The following is a 6,000-nucleotide window of genomic DNA, read 5'->3' as shown; positions in this document are numbered from 1 at the left end:
GATCCTGGTCCTGGTCTGGTCCTGGTTCTGGTCCTGGTTCTGGGTCCCACTGAGTCTCTGTGAGCCGGAGCTTCAGGTGATGTTCAGGTAAGATCCTGCAGAACGGAGCAGATCAGCCAATCAGACGCCTCGGAGGGTGAGTCAGGGCCTGAACTTGAACCTGGACCGGGTCCAGCACTGCAAGTCTGGTCACATCAGAGGAGGTTCTGCCGTGTCAGGGGTTTCTGAAGCTGAACCTGGACCTGGTCCTGGTCCTGGTTCCTGGACCTGGACCTGGACCCGGATCTGGTCCAGGTTCAGGACCAGAACCTGGATCTCGTCCAGCACTGCAAGTCTGGTCACATCAGAGGAGGTTCTGCCGTGTCAGGGGTTTCTGAAGCTGAACCTGATCCTGAACCTGGGCCTGAACCTGGGCCTGGACCTGGACCTGGGCCTGAACCTGGGCCTGGACCTGGACCTGGGCCTGAACCTGGGCCTGGACCTGGACCTGGGCCTGAACCTGGGCCTGGACCTGGACCTGGACCTGGTCCTGGTCCTGGACCAGGTTCAGGGCCATCTAGGGGGGCCCTGATCCTGGTCCTGGAGGTCCGGTCCCAGGTTCCCCTGAAACAGGAAGTGACATCACAGAGGTGCGGCTCACCTGCCAGTCGGGTGGAGAAGCTGCAGAGGTTCTGAGCGGGTCGGGAGTCCACACGGTTTATAAACGACGGAGTTCTCGGTTACGAAGGAAACGGTTCCACGAGCGAATCAGAGACGTCGGACGGAAACTTTGAGGAGAGGAAAAATAATCATCTCGATAAGTTTCAGATGTAGACGAGAAAACGGAAAGTTAGCGTTGAAGATTTGGAGTGAGTCAGCAGCTCGATGGTTCCCGAACATGATGATAATAATAATAATAATAATAATAATAATAATAATAATAATAATAATAATAATAATAATAATAATAATAATTATTATTATTATTATTATTATTATTATTATAATTATAATTATAATAATAATAATAATGATATTAATGTTTCTTGAGTTTCTGATTTCAGTTGAGACACAAAGCTGAAAGTGGAGCTGGTCGGTGGTTCCTGACAGACCGGGTCCAGGACGAGCGAATCAAAGACGTCGGACGGAAACTTTGAGAAGAGGAAAAATAATCATCTCGATAAGTTTCAGATGTAGATGAGATGAGAAAGTTAGCGTTGAAGATTCGGAGTGAGTCAGCAGATCAGCGGTTCCCGAATTCTTCAGGCTACACTGAAACGAAACCTAACTGAACCAGAACTGGTCCTGGTCCTGGTCCAGGTCCAGGTCCAGGACCAGCTCCGGTGGCCCCGTTTCAGGCCCAGTTCAGGCCCGGTTCAGGCCCAAAACCAGAGGCCACTATAGTCCACCTCAGAACCCAGATGGAGTTAAAGGCAGGGTTCCTGGTTCTGACCCACAAACCCGGACCTGGGTCTCCCGGGAAGAGTTTCCTACCTGATTAAGCCACCAGGGTCCTGGAGGTTCTGGAGGTCCTGGAGGTCCTGAGGGGTGTTCTGGTTCTGGAGGTTCTGAAGATGATGGAGGTCTGGAGGCTCCTGGATGAGGTTCTGGAGCTCTGGAGATCCTGCAGGCTCTTAAGATTCTGGTGGTTCTGGTGGTTCTTGTGGTTCTGGTTCTGCTGGGGGTCCTGGTCCCGGTAGATCTGGTTCCTCCGGTGTCTGCAGCTGTTCTGATCGTCTCTGTCATCTTGTGGTTTAAATAGTGTCAAGATCAAAAACCAGAAAAATGAAACTGATGCCTTAAAAACTAAATTCTACGAAGTTGGGAATTTCCCTTCTTTTTAGGTGTTTCTGCATAAAACCTGAACCTGGAGCTGGTCCTGGTCCTGAACCTGGTCCTGGATCTGGTCCTGGTCCTGGACCTGTACCTGGACCTGAATCTGAACCTGGAGCTGGTCCCTGACCCGGGTCCTGGTTAGGGTTAGAGGTTACAGTTGGGGTTAGAGGTTAAGGTCAGGAGTCAGAGGTTAAGTTGGTGTTGGACGTAGCAGAGGTGAAAATGTTGGGGTTCTCTTTAGGAGGGACCTGGATGGAGATAATAATAAACACAAACAACTTCTCTCATTCAAATTATTCAGAATGTATTTACACAAGTTTTAGAAGATAATGAAACAACTAGGGTTGCCACCTTTCAGAAATAGAAATAAGGGACGCCCCAATTTCAGCAGCGCAAGCGCCAAAAAAACTGCACAGAAATTAGTTTATTTTATATGAAAAAACAAAATGCTTTGATTTAAAGTTTAAAGTGCTTTAATAGCATTGAACTTGCATGATTGTAGAGACAGACAACCATGCTAGCAAATGAAATAGCCTCCTATGCTATGTATGTCCACATCAGCCCAGATGTATAATATAGTCTACAGGTGAAGAATATGGTGTAAAAGTTAATTTATTTCAATAATTCAACTAGAATATGGTGTAAAAGTTAATTTATTTCAATAATTCAACTAGAATATGGTGTAAAAGTTAATTTATTTCAACAATTCAACTTAAAAGGTGAAACTAATATATTACCTAGTCTTATTACATGCAAAGCAAGATATGTTAAACCTTTATTTGTTATAATTTTGATGATGGAATTGTTTATTGATTTCATAAAATATTCTCTAATTTATTTTTTATTTGGGGTTTTCATAAACTGTGAGCCATAATCACCAATTCAATAATTAATCGTACATTCAATAGTTGAATTTACTATGAATGAAGTTTTGCAATATATTCTAATTTTCCGACCTTCACCTGTATATTATGACATCAATAAATAAGAGCATAATATATATGTCCGTATTGGTTCAATACTGAACGCAACTTTTAATTCACAATTCCCAACTCCTACCTGGAGGTGAAGCCCGAGTCCTCCCCGCTGTCTGGCACACACACACATATAATAATAATAATAACATATAAAGATATGGGCACAGACGCAGCAGGTCCTGTTGTCCCACCACAAAGATTTTGCTGGCCTTAATGTTTCCTGTGTTTTATTTTGTTCACTATTGTTAAATTTAGTGTTGGTGTGTGTGTGACAGACGTGTGTATGGGGCGTTAATGAAAATACGGGACAAATCCCGTCCCCTGCAAGTCTAACCGCGGCTTCAATACGGGAAGCAACATTTTTTTCTCAAATAAAGGACAATTCTGTATTTTACGGGACGGGTGGCAACCCCAGAAACAACACTTTGGATAAATTCTGATGCTAAACTACACATAAACAACAACTGACTTATTGTTATATTATAAATCAGAGTGGGGTAAGTAGTGCCATTTTTTTTACTTTAAGTGCCTTCAAAGCAAGGGGATTACAGCAACACCTCCAACTAAAACTGGTACATAAAGTTTAGGATGTTGTGCATCTCTAGGAACAATCACTTTGAATCTAAAGTAAACTGTATGAGAAATATAGCTTTTGAAAAATTTTGTGGCACAAATTGCCCCCAGCGCGGGGTAAATTGTGCCATTAGAGAAAATACAATAAATTGTGCCATTGGCTAAAACATATAATTTTAATCTCACAAACAATGATGCTATATAAGAGCAAAACATATTCAATACAAAATTGCTTATTTATGGTTTATTTAACATTTTTGTCAGGGTGCAGTTGGAGTAGGACGCAGATTTGAAATAAAATCTTTATTTCGAGCATAAAATAATTATAAAAACAAAAAACAATTTACACAAAACATCAGAGGAAAGAATACAAATAAACAGTAATTAAACAAAATCAAAAAGAAGTAAATCTTCATGCCCGAAAGGGAGTAGGAGCAAGTAAAAACTTGGTCCTACCCCTTGTTTCTATTTCAATTTTACTACATAGAAAAATAAAAATAAAAAAATATAACAGCAAGTTTTACGTTATCAAAAAATATACCTATATATATATATATATATATATATATATATATATATATATATATATATATATATATATATATTACAGCACAATATTATACCTGAGCATTATAAATATAAATATACCTGAGCATTATAAATAAATGATACACCAGAGCAATATTATATATTATATATATATATTATATACATATACAACACACATGCACATTATGCTCAGGTATATTGTATATGATAAAATATGTATATATGTGTGTATATTTGTGTGTATATATATATATATATATATATATATATATATATATATATATATATATATATATATATATATATATATATATATATATATTATCATATACAATATACCTGAGCATATTGTGGTGGGGGTAGTTTTCTGAACACATCACCTCTAGGGAAAAACCCCTCATCATTCTCTCTAAATGTGGCTTTCACGGGCTTTCCATCAACAGAACTCTTAACACTTTGCTTTCAGAAACTTGATGTCATCACCTTCAACTGTCTCCACCAATCCAATGAAGTTATGGGATTTGGATTTTTTACCAGCAAACTTCACAATCAGTGCGTTTACATGGGAAGTTTAATTCCTCTTTAATTCAGAATTAAAAATTAAATCCGATTTAAAATGAGTAAAAATTACCATGTAAACACCTAATTCTGAATGAAAATGGCCATTCTGAATTAAACTTAATTCCGAAGTAAGTGGCTGGTTTATTCTGATTGTAAATCCGAATAGAATAATTCCGCACACAGCAGACATCCACGTAGGCAGGTGGAAGCAGCAATGGGATTAATTTTTTATTTTTGTTAAATTATTGTTAAAAAAAAAAAAAGTGTGCTTATCTCTCAAGCTTCTTTGCAGAATGATTGAAATGGATGCATCTCCAAAAATGCATATATATATATATATATATGCCTTAGGTTTTTACCAACATGGTATTAACCATTAATATATATGCAGACAAAGAACCCCCCCCCCCCCCAAAAAAAAAAAAAAATAATATATATATATATAAATAACATAAATATGACATATAAAAAAAATATAAAAAAAATGCAAAACACACAAATATACACACATATATACATATTTTATCATATACAATATACCTGAGCATAATGTGCATGTGTGTTGTATATGTATATAATATATATATATAATATATAATATTGCTCTGGTGTATCATTTATTTATAATGCTCAGGTATATTTATATTTATAATGCTCAGGTATAATATTGTGCTGTAATATATATATATATATATATATATATATATATATATATATATATATATATATATATATATATATATATATATATATATATATATATATATATATATATATATATATATATATATATGCCATAGTTTTTTACCAGCATGGTATTAAACATTAATATATGTGTTGATGTGTAGAAGGAGATGCTCAGCAGAAAGCTGACGTCTCCACGTTCCGGTTTGATCTTCTGAACTCTGAGTTTCATTTTCACGGCTGCTTCATCTGAACACCTTCTGCTGGTTTCCACGGTAACCCTGCTGGGACGGGGACCTCGGGTCAGAATCATTCTAGTTTCCACGGTAACCCTGCTGGGACGGGGACCCGGTCAGAATCGTTCTGAATCAGCTGCTTCAGAACGATGCAGAAGTGGAAACTGAGAGCAGAGCAGCGTTTCTCCGAGAGTCGAGCTTCCTTCCTCCTCGCTGTCTAAACATGAGGCGGGGAACCACTTCCTGCCGTCTCTCCCCGGCTGACTCGTCTTCGCCGTAAACCTAAACTCAAGGCTGCTGCTGAAACCGCAGCGTGACGAAAGTTTTGCTTTGATTCACAAACACGCAAGAGGTGAAACTGGTGAGCGAGGAGGACGGAGGTATCTACTCAACATTCGCAATTCCCTTTCTGATTAAGTTATTTATTGTTTTCCATGTATCTTGCATATTCCCTCTCTGCTGTTGTAGTCATTTATGATAGTAGTCCTTTTTACAGGATCGATCTATCTATCTATCTATCTATCTATCTATCTATCTATCTATCTATCTATCTATCTATCTATCTATCTATCTATCTATCTATCTATCTATCTATCTATCTATCT

This window comes from Cololabis saira, chromosome 10 (genome assembly GCF_033807715.1).
Source record: "Cololabis saira isolate AMF1-May2022 chromosome 10, fColSai1.1, whole genome shotgun sequence".
NCBI lineage: Eukaryota > Metazoa > Chordata > Actinopteri > Beloniformes > Belonidae > Cololabis > Cololabis saira.
The sequence above is the reverse complement of the archived record's forward strand: the minus strand, read 5'-3'. Positions refer to the sequence as shown.